The sequence below is a fragment of the Stenella coeruleoalba genome (assembly GCF_951394435.1).
Source record: "Stenella coeruleoalba genome assembly, chromosome: 6".
Taxonomy (NCBI): domain Eukaryota; kingdom Metazoa; phylum Chordata; class Mammalia; order Artiodactyla; family Delphinidae; genus Stenella; species Stenella coeruleoalba.
In genome coordinates, this window is record NC_137151.1 from 2,745,213 (window position 1) to 2,765,723 (window position 20,511).

Sequence of the window (20,511 nt, forward strand, 5' to 3'; positions counted from 1 at the left end):
GCCCGCGGAGCGCAGGTGTGCGCACCTCCTCCCTGGCTGTGGGGCGCCAGGCCAGTCCGCCTGGGTGGCCGCCCAAGTCCTTTCTGCAGCTCATCTCACCCGCCGCCCTGACCCTGTGGAGCCCCGGGACAGGGTGCGCACCCCCCGCTCTTTTTACGGCCCAAAGCGGGCAGCTTCCACGGGGAAGCGCCCCCCCTCCCACCGCCCCCGTGGTCCCAGGTAGAGCTGAGGTCGCCGAAGCCGGCAGGTGGCCCTGGAGGCTCTCTCCCTGGGGAGCATTTTCTGCGGCCGGAGAGGAGCGCGGCCCGGCATACTGCCGGACTGCGGAGTCGGGGGAGGGAGCTAGGCATGGAGGAGCGGATGGACTGGGCTGGAGAAGGAGCGCGGAGGGAGGAGCGCTGGGAGGAAGGGGCCGAGCCGGGAGAGCCCCCGCCCCGGGAGGAAGGGGAGGAGGCCGGGTGTTTCCTGGAGCATTCCCGACCCGCCTCGGTGACTCATTCGGCCGGGAGACTCCCAGGGCCCGCCCGGGACCCCAGAGCCGCCGCCGCGGACCAAGGTGAGGAACGCTGCCGCTTCCGCCCCACCCCGCCGCCCAGGTGGGATCGGGACCTCGCTCGAAACCCCGCCGGGAGGGAGCTGGAAGGCGGCGGTGCCGGGCCGGGGCCCCGCGAGCGGCCGGGACTTGGACCTCGGCCGCGCGGCCTCCCCGGCTGCGCCGCCTCCCAGGATGGCCCTGGCCACCGCGCTCCGGCCCGGGAGTCGCGGACCCCTGCCCCAGCGCCCCCGGCACGTGGCGAAACTCCAGTGGGGACGGGGTACATTGGGGTTTTCCAGTTATTGTTGGAAAGCAAGGAGCAGGCGGTTTACGCTGAGGTCGTGCTTTGTGCCCCTGTCTGAGGGAAGGAGGGAGACTCTGGCCGAGCGAGACCATTTTGCAGATTCTTGGAGAGAGGAGTTTGGGGCTTTGTTAAGGAGCCGAGATTGTTACTTGGGCAGCGCGGTTCAGTATAGCCAGACTAAATTGTCTATTTCAAGCCTGAAATGCGTGCTCCTAATTCTCAGCGCTTGGTGGGCGGGAGAAAAGGGCGGAAGAGTAATTTGGCAATGGGGCTTAAGGAGCGTTTTCTAAGCCGAGAGAGGTGTCCGGACCACGTCCACTCTAGTGTCAGGTCTGAACGGCAGGATAGCGTTGCTTATGAAGCCCCGTGTTGGACGGTCTGCGCTTCTGTGGGAGACCTGGGAGTTTCCCTTTACAGGAGAGGAGGGTGCTGTGCGCCTCGCCGCACAGTGCTTGGCCGAAGCTGGTGAGCCGGGTGGTATTTCTTGGCCGTTATCGACGTGATTCCGTCAATGATCCGTGATTGAATCAGCAGTGATTCCCCTTGCCTAGCTCAGGTTGCTGTTCTTGACAGCTCACCAGCGGCTGCAGCGGCTCTGGGCTCGTGCTGGAAGATCCTGCCCGGGCCGCTCGGCTGGGGCGCCGGCCTGTGACGGTGCGCGCCGGTGCCTGCCGTCCCTTCTCCCTGAAGGCCCTTCGAGGTTTTCCGAGTAAAGCGCAGATCTACGCGCACGGAGCTCGAAGAAAACATTCAGGGCCACGGCAGGTTTGCGTTTGTGGGAATTCAGTTAGGAAGGTGGTGCCAACGCTGCCTTCGCGCAGCGGCATCATCTCTGTGCCAGAGGCGAACCAGGGAAATGTGGTGGCAGACATTTCCTGTATTAATACATACATTTGTGTGCTCATAGGTCGCCCAAAGAAGAGTTACCCCCCAAGTGTTTTTGTGTGTTTACTTAAATTTATTTTTAAGTTTACACATAGTAAGATTCACTTTGTGGGGTACAGTTCAGTGAGTTTTAACAAATGCTTAGTGTAGTGTGACTCCCACCACAGTCAAGATACAGAACAGTTTTATCACCCCGCTGAACTCCTTCTTCCTGTCCCTTTGTAGGCACCCCCATTCCCAACTCCTGACCCCTGATCTGTTCTCCATTCCTACAGTTTTGCTTTTTCCAGAATGTCATATGTAGTTTTTGAGTCTGGTTAGTTCACTTAGCATAATGCGTTTGCGATTCATCCATACTCTAGTTTGTCCCTGGGGTAAAGACATTAAAGTTTAGAACTTGTACCACTAGGGTACAACCTGAGCCATTCAAATAACACTTTTGAGTCATGAGAAAAATTACAGAACTTGAGCTTGTTAAAAAATTCAAACAGTACTCAGCTACATATACTAAAAGTGAAATTCCCTCAGTACTTCTATCTTGGCCTTTTCTGTGCATACACATAGGTTTTGTTTGTGTGTGTTCTTTTTGTAACATAATGAGAGACTGCATGTAGCATCATACCTTTTCACTTAATGATCTCGGATTATTTAAAGATGTTGGAAATCTTAACATGTTCGCACATACAGTATATATACACATGGATAGCCTTCATTCCTTTTAATGGCTGTATATAGTGTAGCTGCATTACAATTTATTTAATCAACCACCTGTTAATTGACATTGTTATTTTACGTTTGTCACCCCCATAGTCAATGCTTGTGTGTATATCTTTATGTATATACTCAAGTTTATCGTTCTGGAAGTAAATTAGGGTCTAAATAATAGCTAACATTCCTTGAGTACTTACTTTGCTCCAGCATCGTTCTAAGCCAGGGCTACTTTTCCTGTAAAGGTCCAGATAGTGACTACTTACAACTTTGCAGGCCGTGTGGTCTCTGTCACAGCCTCCCCAGTTGCACTGTTGCAGCAGAAGTCGGCACAGTCTGTAATGAATGAGTATGGCTGTGCCCCAGTAGGACTTTGCTTGTAGAAGCAGACCATGGGCTGTAGTTTGCTAACTCCTGAGTGCTCTACATACTAATTATTCTCACGACCCTCAGAGGTGGGTGCAGTTATTACTCCCACTTTATGGATGAGGAAACTGACCAAGAGGTGAAGTATGTGCCTAAAGTTACATGCCTGGTAAGTGGCAGAGCCAGACTTTGAATCCAGCCGTCTGACTGCACACTCATAAGTTAAAAGTTAGAAAGAAGCACGGGCTTCCTTGGTGGCGCAGTGGTTGAGAGTCCGCCTGCCGATGCAGGGGACACGGCTTCGTGCCCCGGTCTGGGAAGATCCCACATGCTGCGGAGCGGCTGGGCCCGTGAGCCATGGCCGCTGAGCCTGCGCATCCGGAGCCTGTGCTCCGCAACGGGAGAGGCCACAACAGTGAGAGGCCCGTGTACCGCAAAAAAAAAAGAAATTAGAAAGAAGCTGTCAGTGATGCCTTCTGCAAAATGTTAGACCCTAGGACCTGACCCTCACACACCTATTGAATCACTTACCTGCGATTTTTTGAAGGCACTGTGCTTGCTCAGGTACCACTCCAGGAGCACCTGCCTCCACTCCCAGGTGGGCCGGTGTTCCCTCAGTCTGTGTGACAGTCTGTGTCCTGGCTTTTGATCTGCGTTTCACTAGCACCGGTTTATAGAGGGGTCAGCTCAGTCAGTGCCTGGGGTTGCCCACTAGCCAGTGGGAAGAAAGATACATTTTGGCAGGTGTGATCAAGTTGGGTCTTGGCAAATCCACTGCTTTGACTGTTGTTGATGTCTGCTATGTGTTCACCTGAGCCCCGGTGGGTATGTTACTTGGACTACCTTCGACCATTTTTCTTCTTTGGTATCATGGGAAAAGCACCTATTAGGTTGTGATGAAGATCAAATGAGGTGTAATATATATAGGAAATGTACTGTAGAAGGGGCTCTTACTATTCGTGCTATGTTTTCTAAAGCTTTTATATAACTAACCAGTCCTAGCTACTCATTGTTTTTGCAACCAAAATAAGTATAGCATGGGTTAACCACAGCTATGTAATTTAAAAACTTTATTTTAGCCAGGGCAGTAAGGTCAGAAAAATAAATAAAAGGCAGATTGGAAAGAGAAAATAAAATTGTCCCTTTTTGCAGATGGTATCTACATAGAAAATCCAAGGAATCTATGAAAAAACTATTAGAACTAGTAGGTGAAGTTTAACAAGGTCACGAAATGCAGTCAACACATGTAAGTCAGTCTTATTCTATATACAAGCAATGTGCAATTAGAAAGTGAAATTTTAAAAAATACCATTTTCAGCAGCTTCAAAAAATCAAATACTTACATATAAATTTAATAAACCACATGCAGGATCTATATGCTGAAAACTACAAAATGCTGATGAATGAAACAAAGATCATGTAAATAAATGGAGAGGCACATTGTGGTCATGGGTTGGAACACTCAACATAGTAAAGATGTCAGTTCTCTCCAAATTGATCTATAGATTTAACACAATTCCAATCAAATACTGCAGCAAAAAAATATTTTAACTTTATTGATGTATAATGTACATACTATAAAATTTACCTACTTCAAGTGGGCAGTGATTTTTAGTAGATTTACGGAGTTGGGCAGCAGCACCATAACCCAGTTTTGGAACATACGGATCTCACCCCAGTAAAGATCGCTCATGACTTTTCACAGTTAATCCCCATTCGTAGGACCTATTCCAGCTAATCACTAATTTGCTTTCTTTTATAGATTTGCCATTTCTGGACATTTAACATAAACGAAAGTGTACAATTTGTGGGCTTTATGTGTGGCTTCCTTCACTTAGCATAATGTTTTTGGAGTTTATCCCTGTTCTAGTATGTACCAGCATTTCATTCCTTTTTGTTGCATTGTATTCCATTGTGTGGATATATCACGTTTTGTTTAACCATTCATTAGATCCATTTTTTGCCTGTTATGAATAACTGCTGCTATGAAGACTCATGTACAAGTCTTTACGTGGGCATATGTTATAATGTCTTTTGGATAGAAATCTAGAAGTGTTCTTGCTGGGTCATAAGATATTTTTGTTTATTAGAAGTCTCAGGAGGATGTTTTTTTGTGTGTGTGTGTGTGTGTGGTATGTGGGCCTCTCAGTGTTGTGGCCTCTCCCGTTGCGGAGCACAGGCTCCGGACGCGCAGGCCCAGCGGCCATGGCTCACGGGCCCAGCCGTTCCGCGGCATGTGGGATCCTCCGGACCGGGGCACGAACCCGTGTCCCCTGCATCGGCAGGCGAACTCCCAACCACTTGCGCCACCAGGGAAGCCCAGGAGGATGTTTTTATAGATAAAAGACAAACTGACTCTAAAATTTATATGAAGGGGAAAATAAACTGGAATATCTGAAAAAAATGATTCAAAAATAAATTAGGGAAATCATCTTGCCTGATTTTTTTTACTATAATAAAATAACCCAAAATTTACCATTTTAACCATTTTAAGTGTACAGTTTAGTAGAATTAAGTTGTACAGCCATTACCACTATCCATCCCCTAAACTTTTTCTTCATCCAAAACTGAACCTCTGCACTTATTTATTTCTTTATTTTCTTGAAGTATGGTTGATGTACGTTTCAGGTGTACAGCAAAGTGATTCCGTTTTGTATATATACACATATATATACACATACATATACATACATACACACATATCTGTTCTTTTTCAGATCTTTTCCATTATAGGTTATTATAAGATATTGAATATAGTTCCCTGTGTTATACAGTAGGTCCTTGTTAATCTATTTTATATATAATAGTATCTGTTAATCTCAAATTCCCAATTTATCCCTCCCCCCACTTCCCCTTTGGTAACCATAAGTTTGTTTTCTATGTCTGCGTCTGCACCCACTTAAACACTAACTCCCCATTCCCTTATTCCTCCAGCTCTTGGTAGCAACCATTCTACTTCCTGTCTATGAACATGACTATTCCAGACACCAATTAAGCATTGCTATGAACATGGTAATTCAATGTTTAATTTCTTTGAGCAGTTGTCATACTGTTTTCCATAGCAGCTTCGCCAGCCTTTATGTGTACCAACAATGCACAAGCGTTCCAGTTTCTTCACATCCTCACCACCAACACTTGTTATTTTCTGGTGTTTTTTTTTTTTTTTAATAATAACCACCCTAATGGGTGTGAAGTAGTATCTCATTCTGGTTTTGATTTGCGTTTCCCTAATGCTTAATGGTGTCAATCATCTCTTCATGTACTTATTTGCCATTTGTGTATCTTCTTTACAGAAATGTCTATTCAAATCCTTTGTCCATTTTTTAATCATGTTGTTTGTTTTTTTTAGTGTTGAGTTGTAGGAATTCTTTATATATTTTGGATAACAATCCCTTATCAGATATATGATTTGCAAATATTTTCTCCCATTCTGTGGGTTATCTTTTCATTCTCTTGTCCTTGGGTGCACAAAGGTTTTTAATTTTCATGTCCAGTTTATCTACTTTTTCTTTTGTTGCTAGTGCTTTTGGTGTCGTATCCAAGAAATCATTGCCAAATCCAGTGTCATGAAGATTTTCTCATATGTTTTCTTCTAAGAGTTTTATAATTTTAGCTCTTCTGGTTAGCTTTTTGGTTAATTTGAGTTAATTTTGCATATATAGTATAAGGTGATGGTCCAATTTAATTCTTTTGCATGTGGATATCCAGTTTTCCCAGCACCATTTGTTAAAAAGACTGTCCTTTCTTCAGTGAATGTCTTGACACCCTTGTTGAAAATCATTTGACCATATATACAAGGGTTTATTTCTGGGCTCTTTATTGTTTTATTGGTCAATGTGTCAGTCTTTATGCCAGTACCACACTATTTTGATTACTGTAGCTTTATAGTAAGTTTTGAAATCAGTAAATGTGAGACCTCCAGCTTTGTTTTTCTTTTTCAAGATTGTTTTTGCTATTCTGGGTCTTTTGAGATTCCATGTTAATCAAGGTGGGTTTTTCTATTTTTGCAAAAAATGCTTTTGGAATTTTGAAGGGGGTTACATTGACTCAGTAGATGGCTTTGGATTATATTGTAAATTTTCTTTCTTTCTTTTTTTTTTTTTTTGGCTGCCCCGTGTGGCTTGCAGGATCTTAGTCCCCTGACTAGGGATCAAACCCAGGCCCATGGCAGTGAGAGTGTGGAGTCCTAACCACTGGACTGCCAGGGAATTCCCTATATTGTCATCTTAATAATATTAAGTCTTCCAGTTCATGAACATGGAATATCTTTCCGTTTGTGTCTTTAATTTCTTTCAGCAGTGTTTTGTGATTTTTAAAATTTATTTATTTTATTTATTTATTTTGGCTGCGCCGGGTCTTATTTGCAGCATGCAGATCTTCGTTGCGGCATGCATGCGGGACCTAGTTCCCTGACCAGGGATCGAACTCAGGCCCCCTGCAATCGGAGCGCAGAGTCTTAACCACTGGACCACCAGGGAAGTCTGTGTTTTGTAATTTTTAGTGTATGAATCATTCACCTCCTTGGTTAAATTTATTCTTTTTTTTTTTTTTGGTTGCGTCGGGTCTTCATTGTGGCATGTGGGTTTTCTTTCTCTAGTTGCGGCTCACGGGCTCCGGAGACCCTGGGCTCTGTAGTTTGCAGCACATGGGCTCTCTCGTCGAGGCCCGCGAGCTCAATAGTTGTGGCGCCCAGGCTTAGTTGCCCCGCGGCATGTGGGATCAACCAGGGCTCGAAACCGTGTCCCCTGCTTTGGAAGGCAGATTCTTTACCACTGGACCACCAGGGAAGTTCCTAAATTTATGCTTAAGTTTTTTTTTCTTTTTGATGCTATTGTAAATGGAATTGTTTTCTTAATATTCTTTTTGGAATATTCATTGCTAATGTATAGAAGTGCAGCTGATTTTTATGTGTTGCTTTTGTATCCTGCAGCTTTGCTTAATTCATTTATTAGCTGTAACAGGTTTTTTTGTGGTTTTTTAGGATTTTCTACATATAAGATCATGTTCTCTGTGGTTTCATGTATTCTGAGGTTGTTTCATCAGGTGAATATGTTAATAGTTGTTACATCTCACTGGTGGAGTGACCATTTTGTCATAATGTTTCTAGTGACAATTTTTGTTTTCAAGTCTATTTTGTCTAATATTTATCTAATATTAGTATAGCTACTTCTGGCCACTTTTGGTTTCTCTTTGCACGTTATATTTTTTCCCATCCTTTTCGTTTCACCCTCCCTGTATCTTTGAATTTAAAATTTGTCTCACAGCATGTTTTTTTAATCCATTCTATCAATGTCTGCCTTTTGATTGTCTATTCCATTTACACATAATGCAGATAACTTATATGGTAGGATTTACATTTGCCATTTTGTTATTTGTTCTTTTTATATCTGGAGACCCTTTGGCTATAAGTGAGGGGCTTAGGGACAGAGCTTACACTCTGTAGGAGCCAGTAGAGAACATAGCACCATGAATGGGGCTTAAACATGGCAACTCTGGCCTGAATTCAGGCTATCTAATAAGATTTCAGAGCACTCCAGGGATAAGATTTGCATTTATATGAACTTACTGTGTTAAAGCCCTCTCAGAACATGGTCTCAGGAACATAGGGATGTGTTTTTTACCTTTGTGTTGGTCTGAGCCTGGTGTGCACTTGTGCTCTTCAGCAGAAGCTCGTTGAGCATTCATTTACCTGGCTGTGCCCCCATCCAACTTCATGACTGCCTCACCTCCACACAAGGCTGTGGGGACAGAAATCACAGGCCTTGAACTGTGGCTTTCACATTTTTTAGTTGTGAATAAGACAAATGGACAGTGATAGCTACTGTGACTTTTGAAACAAGCATATTTGTGATTTGTATTTATATCTCAGATACTTCACTCGCCAAGGTTGTCAGGCCCTGTTCTTCACTCTCTCGGGGGAGTTTTGTTCCACAGGAGAGAAAAACCAATGCCTAGAGAGCAGTGAGTTTCATCTTGGAACCTGATTTGACAGCCAGAATTTTACGTTCAGAGCTAGCATGCCATGCCTTGTGCCTGTGTTGTCCTGGCCAGGACTGGGGTGGCAGGGGGAGGGTGGGCGATGATTCATCCTTGAAGATACTCACAGGAGAAGGTACACTTTGCTCTGAAGAACCACACCGCCCCAAGTCAGAAGTGGTGATGAGGATTTGCATTATATTTAAATCCCTATCTAAAGCTTGACCTACTCAAGCTGTTCCATTTGAAAGAATTTTCGTCTTTTTCCACAAATGCTGCTTGGAAGGACCAGTCTGCATAAAACCAATGAGCTTTAAAACCACCTGGACTCTTGACTGATTGGGGTTGTCTGTCCCCAGGGGTCATGGAATAACTAAGTGTGTTAAATCAATCAGACCTGTGCACGTGCACGATAATTTCACAGATTCTGGAGAGTAAAGTTTTGCTCCTGCCCTGGAGACCACACTGATAAGGGTTTTGAACATGCAAGTTGGGTTTCTTCCTTTGCTTTGATTAAGGTGGGGGTGTGTGTATTAGTCAGAATTCTCCAGAGAAACAGAACCAATAGGGTATGTTTATATATAGAGAGAGATTTATTTTAAGGAATTGGCTCACGTGACCATGGAGGCTGGCAATTCTGAATTCAGAGTAGGCAGGCTGAGACCCAGGAAGAGTTGATGTTGCAGCTTGAGTCCAAAGGCCCTCTGGGGGCAGAATTCAAATCCAAAGAGGACCTCGGTTTTTTCTCTTAAGGTCTTCAACTGTTTGGAAGAGGCCCACCCACACTATGGAAGGTCATTGGCTTTACTCAGAGTGTGCCCATTTAAATGTAAATCACACCTAAGAAATACCTGCACAGCAACATCTAGACTAATGTTTGACCAAAAACTGGATTATACCATAGCATAGTCAAGGTGACACATAGAATTAATCATCATAGGGGGTAGTTTTTCTTTTGTATTTTAATTTGCATTTTAGGTAGTTGCCTCCTCCAACAAAGATTGGCTTCAAGGTAAGCCCCATGCAAAGGGTGGAAAGGGATTTGGGGGGGATCCCTGCCCTCTGGAACTGCCAGCTGAGCCAGGGAAGAATCAACACTGCCTACCCTCCCTCCACCAGGAAGAGGGAACACATCCTTCCACATGTCACTGCCAGACCTTGCACACAAGCACTGAGAGGCTGTGACCCTCTCAGTGGCCACAGATGGCCCCAGGTAGACCAGAGGTGGATACAGCAGAGTTAGTTCACTCCGGGAAGCCTCTGCCAGGATGGCTGAGGTCTGGGGCAGCTGCCATGGAAGATGTGACTTTCTGCCCTGCAATTCTGTGTTGACTCTGGAAGGGCTCTTGAGAAGCTCCTGGAACTCTCAGTTGTCTTGATTCTGCCTTGAGGTCAAGGCAGGAGGGAAAATGTGCTGTATTATAGGGCCTCTGGGGTGTGACTCAGCCTAGGGGTCCCCCCAGACTGGGGCAGAGGCAGCCCGGGTGCTGCGGCGCTGTGGGGCTCGGCGCGTCGTGCGGAGACACAGCCGTGCGTGCCCTTCCTGCGGACTCCGAGCGTGAAAGCCTCGAGTTCTCCCTTTTCCTGAAGGTCGGGTGCATTTCGGCAGTTAGCCCCCGTTGTGTTTTGCGCGGGCGTGTTTAGGGAACTCTGTGCCTCCGCAGCCTGTGATTGGCTTTACAGCGACTGGGGGCGTGCAGCCCGCTGGACAGTCCCCCCCACCCCACCCCCCGGCTCTCCCCGAGGGCCCAGCTTCCGGCCGCTGGGGAGACGCGCGTCGCCGTCCATCCCAGGTCCCCTAGCCGCGGTCGGGCCAGGCTGCCTTCACACTCCTGCACGCCTCTCCGGGCCTTACAGCCGGCCGGTTCCCTGCCTTTTCCCGGCCTTCTGCCCCTTCTGTCCCCTCAGCCAGCAGCTCCCAGGAAGGGGTGGGGGAGGGCAGCGCCCACCCAACGCACCACGGTCCCAGCGGCAGCCCGAGCTGATGCTTCCCAGCTTCCGAGCGCCTCAGGTTGCTTGAAGAAGTTAATTATGTGCACTTATAAGTATTTCTCCTTTCATCTTTTATCTGCTTCTTTGTTAGCTACCCCCCCCACCCCGTCCTCACATACACACACACACACACACACACACACACACACACACACACAAGGGCAGAGGTGATTTTGGGAATCGCAGCATTTCAGGGCCCAGTCATTGTCGACTGCTCACTTCATCCCTAAAAGGTCTCCTTGCGTGTGCCCTGGTGGGTGTCTCTGTCCATACGCGCTGGATAAGGCATGAAGTGCGCACAGTCTGTAATAGCTAGAGAGCTTGAAAAGATGCGGGAGGCAGCCCTGAATTTGCCGGTTGGTTGTGGCGGCCTTGTGCCAGTTGTAGAACTCCCCATGCCACACGCTTGGGGCCAGGCTGGTGAACTGTAGTGGGCCTGCGCTTGCCTGGGGCCGCAGGTCCTCCTGCCTTTCTGCGTGCCTGGCATCTTTGCAGGAACGAACCCTTTTGAAAGGTTTGTATGTTAGCTAGGGCTCCTGCATCAAGGTACCACAGACTGAGGGGCTTAGACAGTGGATATTTATTTCCTTGCGGTTCTGGAGGCTGGAAGTCCAAGATCAGGGTGTCAGCAGCGTTGGTTCTTTCTGAGGCCTCTGTCCTTGGCGTGTAGATGGCCACTTTCCCACTGTGTCTTCACATGGTCTTCCTTCTGTGCCTGTGTGTGTCCTGATCTCCCCTTCTCGTAAAGGGCACCAGTCACATTGGATTAGGACCCACCCTGTGACCTCATTTTACTAATTACCTCTGTACATCTCCAAATGTAGTCAGTCTGAGGTACTAAGAGTTGGGACCTGGAAGGGGGACGCAATTCAGCCCCTAGCAGTTCATTTAGTTACAGTGATGAGGTGCCTGTGAGCCATTGGTTCTTGCTGCTCCTTGAGGACCTGGCAAGGAGGCGGGAGAAGATGTGTAGCTATCAGGGAGGCTTAGTTCCTCGTCCTCGTGAGGCAGAAATACAGACACTCCAGCGTTTTCTTCTATCGCTTCAAAGGATTATATGGTCCACCCTGTGTCGGAGACTACTGCCCTAAAACGTTTTCTCAAAGTGTGGGCCAGAGACTCCAACCTCAGAATCAAGGGGTGTGTGTGGGCCGGGCATTAAACATGCAGGTGCCCACGGCACTCAGCTCCACCAAGTCAGGACAAGGTGTGAGAGAGCATTTGCGCCGATCTCTGGTGATTGTCCGTTTCAGTTACAGCCAGCTCATACCCCTGGGGTGCTGGGCAGCAGGAGCCCACTTTCAGGATTTTATGGTACTCTGAATAAAGCACAGGCAGACATCATTTAATTGATCTTTGCTTTCTTGCACTTCACAGATAGTACATTTTTTACAAATTGCAAGTTTGTGGTAACCCTACATCAAGCAAGTCTGTTGGTGCCATTTTTCCTTCAGCATTTGCTAACTTCATGTCTTTGTGTCACATGTTGGTAATTCTTGCAATATTTTAAACTTTTGAATTATTTTTATATTTGGTATGGTGATCTATGGTCAGTGATCTTTGATGTTACTATGACTTGCTGCAGGCTCAGGTGATGGTTAGCATTTTTTAGCAACAACAGTTTTTAATTAAGGTATGCACATTGTATTTGTTTTTTGAAGAGTTGATAGCCATTATTTAGTCTCTCGATGCCAAGTAATTCTGAGCCGCTTTTACATTACCACAATGGCATGCTTTTCAAAACACATTTCTAGCACCCTTATTGTTTTCCCTCCAGTATTGTCATCAAATACTCCTGGTTGACATTCCTATGGGACTCTTGGCCTGTCGTCTCTGCTATCACACATTAGTTCCAACTCAAAAGCAATACTAAAATACAGTGAATTTCCAGTCTTGACAAATACCAGTGTCAAAAATACAGTCTTGAATTTCTTGTGCACAATGTTAAATAAAAATATTCTACTATTTACCTAAAAGCATGGCAGAGTTTGAATGGTGGCAAAAGGGATATGGGACATTTGGGGCAGCAGCAGCGTGAATCAATCACATAGTAGAGAATGATAATAAAAACACTAGCTGGTAGTTATTAAGCACTTTTGTGTATTCGCCACTGTTATTTAGACCAAGTCTGTACATTGTTTTTTTTTTTTTTTGCGGTACGCGGGCCTCTCACTGTTGTGGCCTCTCCCATTGCGGAGCACACGCGCAGGCTCAGTGGCCATGGCTCACGGGCCTAGCTGCTCCACGGCATGTGGGATCTTCCCGGTCCGGGGCTCGAACCCGTGTCCCCTGCATTGGCAGGCGGACTCTCAACCACTCTGCCACCAGGGAAGCCCTGTACCTTGTTTTTAAGAAATAATGCTATTGCACACTTAATAGACTACAGTATAGTGTAAACATAACTTTATATGGTCTGGGAAACCAAAAACCTTTATTTGCTTTATTGTGATGGTCTGTAACTGAACCTGCAGTATTGCTGAGGTATGCGTGTACTCACCCTATCAGTTCTGTAGTAGCCTGAAAATGTTTGTTTGCAAAAACTCTTACCTCTTGATGACTTTTTAATTACCACAGGGGGGGAAAAAAAAGATGTAGACAATTAGAACTATTCAGGAAGGAACTTTAAATAGGTGGCCTTAGGGCCCGGTGGCTGCAGGCAGAGCTACTAGCTGCTGCCTAACCCCCAATCACTGACAAGGCAGTGATTACACATTTTAGCTCAGCCTGAAACCTGAAATCTCACATGTATGTATATTAAACTGTTCGTTGTGGGCAATTCCTTAATGTGCAGAGGCACGGAAAATATTGAATAGTATATGAACCCTCAACAGTGGTCTGGGCTCACCTGTAACCCCTGCCCACACTGTGCTGTTGTGAAGCAAGTCCCAGGAGCACTGTCTCACCTGAGTCGTTAACAAACACTTCTTTCAGTACATGTCTCCAAGGGAGAGGAGTTCTACTTAAAAACATGAATGCTCTTGGAGTTTTGCTGCTTTTTTCTGGGCCAGAGGTGGAAATGGTTTTGCGTTTTTAAAGACCTCTCGCTATTTTGTGTAAGCTGGTTTCTTCAGATCCTAAAAATCTGGGAAGTGTAAAATTATTAAGTAATTGAAGCTAAACATTTGGAGTGTATATATATTTTAAACAAAGCCCACCATTCTGCAGTGGTCTGAAGCATTTGATTATAGAACGCAAATGATCACTGCTGAGGGCTGATTTGCCTGAGGACACGTGGTCCCTGGCCCAGATCTCCGATAGGTCTGTCAGAAGCTTTCTTTAGGAGTGCAGGACTCTGGGCAGACAACAGGGATTTCCAAGGCAGTTGATCTGATCGGAAAGATGCGTTTCACTCTGTGGTGGACGCAGGTGTGTAACCTGCTCTGCGTCACAGCAGTGAGGCTCACCGAAACACCTGCAGTCACGGACGCATCTGTTTTCAACGTTTTTCGTTCCCTTTCCCTTATGTTCACAAAAAGTTTTCAGAGAGATATTCCATTTTTTACTCTTTTTAAATAATTTCAACCTTACAAAAATTGCAAAAATAAAAATAATACAAAGAACACACGACAAAACTCTTTTACATCAATTTGAGGCTCTTCATCCCCCAGTGCCTGTGTGTATTTCCTAAGGATAAGGATATTCTCTTACATACCCACAGAACAATGACCAACCCTGGCCCTTTATAGAAAATGTTTGCTAATCCCTGTCCTAGAGAATCCATTGCACATATTAATGTGCAAGAATTTTCCTCACAGTTTACAATAAGAAACACCCCGTTATAGGGAGCTTCAGGAGACAGCGCACAGACTGGTTCATTCGCTCAGTGGAATAGTATGCATCTGTCAAAACAGTACTTCAGAGCAGCATGTGACAGTGTGTGGATGCCTCTTAGTAATAGCAGTGAAAAAAGTGAGTCAGGCAATTACGTATATTGATAGCATAATATCCTTTTTATAAAGACTGAATTTTAAAAGTGCCTTTTTGAGAATATGCATAGATGAGGTGCAGCTTGTACAAAAGAAGGCAGGGGACTGATGCCCAGGTGGAATTTGCTGTACATCACAGGCAGGACCCTGGCTTTTGTTGTGGACATGTGGTTCACCTGTCTTTATGGCATCATTTTAACATAACAAGGTGAGAACGGGCCAGGGTCTAGGAACTATTATGCATCTGAGGTCCAACAAAAAAATTCCTAACATCAATCAGTTACTGAACTTTTTATGGATCTCAATATTACTTTTAAGTTAATTCTTTGAGATTACGTGCTGCCTCAGAACTGTTTCTCAGATGGGCGATTGTTTGACTTCTGACAGAGGGTCAGCAGTTTGCTCAGGCGGGAGCTGTGCATTAGAAACTGCGCCCTTCCCTGGTTGGGGCTGGCACAGTTCTTCCTACTTGGTACATTTATAAGTGAAAGAGGGAATTCCAAAGGCAAAAGGCTGAAAAAAGTTGATATGGTAAAAATTTTAAACTGAGGTTTCAAAGAAAAAAGTAAGTGACATAAGAAGGCAAGTAGTGTGACCTGGGAAAATTTTTTGTAGCAACTTTCACACAGTTTTAATGTCTTTAATAAAGAGGTACAGTTGAGTACTTGACATTGATGAGGAAAATACCGAGATTTCAAAGGACAAAATAACAAGAAAACAAACCAAGCTGGCAAGTCACAAAAGAAAGAAAAAAAAGGGTTACTGTATAAAAATTTGTTCAACTTTAATAAGAATAAAAGTAATGCAAATTAAAAGAACATTTAGATGCAGTTCCACTTATTAAATTGTAAAAATGCAAGTGATCCCTGGATGTTGTGATGAGATGCCATGCTGGTGTCTGTGGGACCCTGTGGGAGGGCACCCGACCTGAATCCACCTGTAACTTTTTAAAAATTGAGAAATAATTGACATACATTATGTTAGTTTCAGATATAATGATTTGATATCTGGATATATTGTGAAACGATCACCACAGCATGTCTGGTTAACATCCATCACTTTACATAGTCACAAAAAATTTTTTCTCTTGTGATGAGAACTTTTAAGATCTGTTTTCTTAGCGACCTTCAAATATGCAATACAGTGTTATTTACTGTAGTCATCATGCTGTACATTACATCCCCATGACTTATTTATTTTATAACTGGGAGTTTGTACCTTTTGACCACCTTTACCCAGTTCTCTCACTCCCTGCCTCTCACACCACCAAGCTATTCTCTATCTATGAGTTTTGTTTCCTTCCTTCCTCCCTCCCTTCCTTCCTTCCTTCCTTCCTTCCTTCCTTCCTTCCTTCCTTCCTTTCTCCCTCCCTCCCTCCCTCCCTGCCTCCCATCCCTCCCTCCCTCCCTGCCTTCCCTCCTTCCTTCCTTCCTCCCTCCCTCCCTCCCTCCCTCCCTCTCGTCCTCCCTCCCTGCCTTCCTTCCTTCCTCCCTTCCTCCCTTTCTTTTTAAGATTCCACATACAAGTGAGATAATACAGTATTTGTCTTGCTCTGCCTAACTTATTTCACTTAGCATAATACATGTCTTGGCTACTGTAAATAATACTACAGTGAATATGGGGTGCAGATATCTTTTTGAATTAGTGATTTTGTTTCCTTTGGATAAATGGCCAGAAGTGGGATTGATGGATCATCTCCTGCAGCTGTGAAGACATTCATGCGATTTAAGAATCCCCTCCTGGGACGTGCTGCCGAGGAAGTCATCTGGAAACACCGTCGTCCCTCGCTATCCGCCGGGGGTTCGTTCCAGGAGCTCCCGTGGATACCAAAATCCACAGATGCTCAAGTCACTTATATGAGATGGAAGTTGTACCATGAATACAGTCAGTGTACCGTATCCCCAGGTTTTGCATCTGTGGATACAGAGGACCGATTATACTGGACCTTTCTGCCCAGATACGGTCATCTTAGGCTTTTCTCTAGAAGGTAAAAATTTGTTAAAAGGCTCACATGAAGGGAAGGCTTAGAAGGACTGCTGGGTCGGAGTTCTCGGTGAGCATTTATGAGGCTGTGTAAGCAAGGATGAGGCCACCTTCCGGTATGGAGTGGCGCTGGTGATGGAGCCTGGGCAGGCAGCGTCCAGGTCTGTGTGCGGGGGCCCAGGCCTTCCCTGCGGTGAGCTGGGGAAGTGTCCGCCCCTGGCATGCTTGTGTGCAGGCTCACTCTCCCTCTTTCTGGGGCAGGAAGCGGCCCCGGAGTCACGGTGGATGGAGAGCCCCCAGCCTAGTCGGGAGGTTGGTGGCACCCTCTCCATGGTGTGACCACCCCCCAGTGCCAGAGACCGCCGAGCTTGGCTCCATCCTAGAAGGAACACGCTGAGCTGCTACTGTCATCTCCCCTCGTGTCTTAAACATGCACTGGATTCTGTGTGAAAGATGAAGACCACCGGAGTCACAAAGAAATGGTCAGGCATTAGTAGACCAGAGGGATCCCAGACCTTGGGGGAAAACAAGCGCCCCCCGCCGCCCCAGGAGAACCCACCCCATCCCAACCTCCATCCCACAGCAGTGCGTCCAGCTCTGTGGGGCTCACCTGTGTGCTTGGTGCGTGGCTGCGCCAGCTGTGGAGCATTTCCGTTCCCCAGGGGGTGGCGGGAGTGGCAGGGCGCAGCACAGAGGTGTCAGGCTGGGCCCGTGTGGGCGCTGCACACTGTGAGGGATTGAGACTTTACTCTGGCCTCCTAGGTCCATTTCCGTCTTTTGTTGATTGATTTATATTTGCATCAGGTTCATTTTTCATACAAATCTCAGGAGGCATCCCAGTTCGTAAAATAGATAAACACGGGGCTACTCTGCCTTGCCATCGTGGGGCACCCCGGAGTTCCAGGGAACATGGTTTGAGAACCACAGCTGTAAGCATATAAGCAGGAGAGCAATAGGATCAGAGTCCTAGTTTAAAAGGAATGAAAAAGGAGCGTGCAGGCTTGAGGGTGGCATAGGAGCTCTGGGTTGGGAAGAGGCCGGGCAGGTCGCCCGGGGAGGAGGCGTTCAGGAGGCAGAGACACCGCTGTGTCTTGGGAAGACCCTGTCCCAGGTCTGCAGACTGAGGCTGAGGGCACAGGAGAGCAGTGTCAGGAGGGAGGGGCTGACAGGCTCAAGACTCCTCTGCGGGCTCTGTCTCACACTTCACCTATTGTCATGATTTTCAAGCAAACTCGATTTTTGTTTTTCTGTTGATGCAGCAATTGTTTTGAGGTAATTGCAGAAGAGACCAGTGCTGCTTTCGAGAATGGAATCTAAAATTTTTGTGCAGTTTGCATTTCTTCAGTAGTAAAGCTGGGCAGAAGATGGTGTTTGCTTTTTAATTTTGAAGTTTTTGCCTAGAGATCATAGCAACCCCATTCTCTCTCCCCATCCCACTTGATCTGGGGAAAGAGGCTGGAGTTGGAAAAACATGTTGTTTTAAAATGCGAGAGAGAAGGGCACAGTTGAATAAAGTATGCTTCTCTTCCTCAGATGATTTATTTTACATGTGAACAGATTGCACAAAAAATTGGATGTTTGTACTTTTCTGGGAAGTACTGTTATTTGTATATATAGAAGAGGAAGAAAATCAATGTGCGTCCTGTGCATGTTAGCAGAAACATTTCGTAGTTTGTTGTGGTTTGGTTATGCTGTGGGGTTTGACAAGTGAAATACTGTCTAGTTGTAAAGTAAAAAATATTACAAGTTTGGAGATGCTGAGGAGACCCAACACCCTCGTGGCTCAGGTCACATGGGCTTGAAGGGTGGCATCGACACACAGGCAGTGCTGTCACTGTGGTGCCCCAGTCAGGACATCTGGATGGGCATCTGAACCATGAGTTCTGCATTTTCCCTCCTGTGGTTTTGCCATGTTTTGCAACCTTGGTGTCGAGCTGCCTTGGCAGTTCTATTTTAAAGCTTACCAGGCCTGTGCAGAATGCCTGCTTGCTGGCTCTTGGCTGGGATGCACCCTCACTTAGCTTTGCGTCTGACCCCGGGCCCCGTCTGTGCTGGACGCCCTCCCTACCTGTGTGTGGCGCTCACACAGCCTCCTGCCCGCCCTGCCCTGTCTGTCTGGCCCAGCATGCCCCCTGGTCTCCAGTTCCTGGCCCATGGGTTGGCATCCCCCTGCTTCAGCCCTTTCTCCAGGCATCCAGTTGCCAGCTCCTGCTGCCTGACCCTCCAGGGCCTCAGGGTCAATTTTTAGTCCCATTTATGAGCTGGGTCCACATCCTACCCCCGCCCCCAGTCTGGTTCCCAGCCCCTGGAAGCCTACTGTTTATTAATAGGCACATACCTAGTGTAACAGTTTTCATTTCATTTCTGTTTTCATGGACAGTAAATTAAGACCTTGCCTTGACGAAAGTGATCGATTCTCTGAAACTGTGTGCCAAGTTCTTTTATGGGTGTGTAAGACCAGTTGGATTTAAATGCTTGATTTGTGGAAGATTTAAATTCGGCTGCTTTTGGGAGCAGAAGTAACCAGAAACCGAGTTTGATTGCTTAACTGCTTGTTTTGAGCTGTTTCTCTTAGTGTTTTTAACCCAGCCTTCTACATGGTCGCCCTCCTCGAGCTGATGTCCCTTCACCACTGGGCTCCACCCTTTTTGCTATTTATTTTTTCCTTTTTGCTATTTATTTATTCTTGCTCTTTGTTTTTACCTTAACCGCTGATAGATGAATGTTCTCTTCCAAATACATGCAAGTTATTCAGCCAGAAAGTGTTTTAGCTGTTTTTTGTTTCCAGAGCAGTACTAGAGGTATAGATGGTCATAGAAAATAAATACATCTCCACGGTGATAGAAGTTTATCCTCTAACCTGGCAAAACACAAGGCCCCCCTCCGTGGCCCATGTCCTGTACCAGGCTGGTCCCCACAGGCAGTGCGGACTGAGGTTGTCTGGGCCTGGAGGAGGCCTTGTGTGTGGTTGGCAGAGGTGCATCAAGGGTCTGAACCAGGCCTGGATCCTTCAGGAGTGGATGCCTCCGGACACTGCACTCTCTGGGGCCTTCACAGGGAGTCTGGACCGTGGACTCCTGAGGGCGCCCCTCCTCACTACCCCCACCATCTGTCCTTGTGCCTCACCTTTGATGTCTGTCTCCCAAGGTACCTTTCTTGTCTTGCGCTTTTGTTTCATCTTGTCTCTGCAGCCAGTGTTCTGATGGGGAGCCTGTGTTCTCCCAGTGATCTTGGGTTATTGAAAACAAACACACACACACACACACACACACACACACACACACACACACACACACATACTTTTTTCCTCTTTTCCTTTTAATCTCTTGGTGCCACCCATGCTACCAGGTTGAAAATTAGTCTCTCCGCTTTAATTTCTATTAATTCTCTGCAGCCTAGCCTAAGTGTTCTTTTTTTATTTTTTAAAATTGTTGAATTATGTAAGGACTCGTTGTCTATTATTACCTTTTAACTGAACTGCCGGCAAACAGAGGAGGCTTCCCTTTCGTCCTGCACAGAAACAGGGAGAACGATCAGATCATATTCTCATTCAACAACAAAAGTCCTGTTATCTGCTGTTCTCGGTTTTGAATTGTGTGGTGGCTGCTGTGATTCACAGAAACCAACCTACCTTCTCCCTGGGCTGTTCACCGCAGCCCTTCCCCGTTCCCAGCGCTGTTCTCTCGACCCCAACAGCCGCTCTGGGGTTCGGGCTCTCGCTGCCCCTCTCCTGCCCTCAGGCCTGGCCGGCTTCTCTACCGCTGTAATCTGCCTGTGTCCTCGGCCCAGGTGCACACGGCGCCTGGCGCTGGGGTCACGTTGGCTCTGCCCTGCTC

At 46.4% G+C, this 20,511-nt stretch overlaps 1 protein-coding gene across 3 annotated transcripts in view; it reads left to right on the forward strand.

The window, feature by feature from the left end:
* The first annotated feature begins 367 nt into the window (after positions 1-367).
* CYFIP1 (cytoplasmic FMR1 interacting protein 1) overlaps positions 368-20,511 on the forward strand; it is a 93,865-nt gene continuing 73,721 nt past the window's right edge. For all 3 annotated transcript variants that reach the window (XM_079924240.1, XM_079924242.1, XM_079924241.1), the window contains exon 1: positions 368-556. The gene's annotated coding sequence lies outside the window, so the exon portion shown is untranslated. The remainder of the gene's footprint in view (positions 557-20,511) is intronic.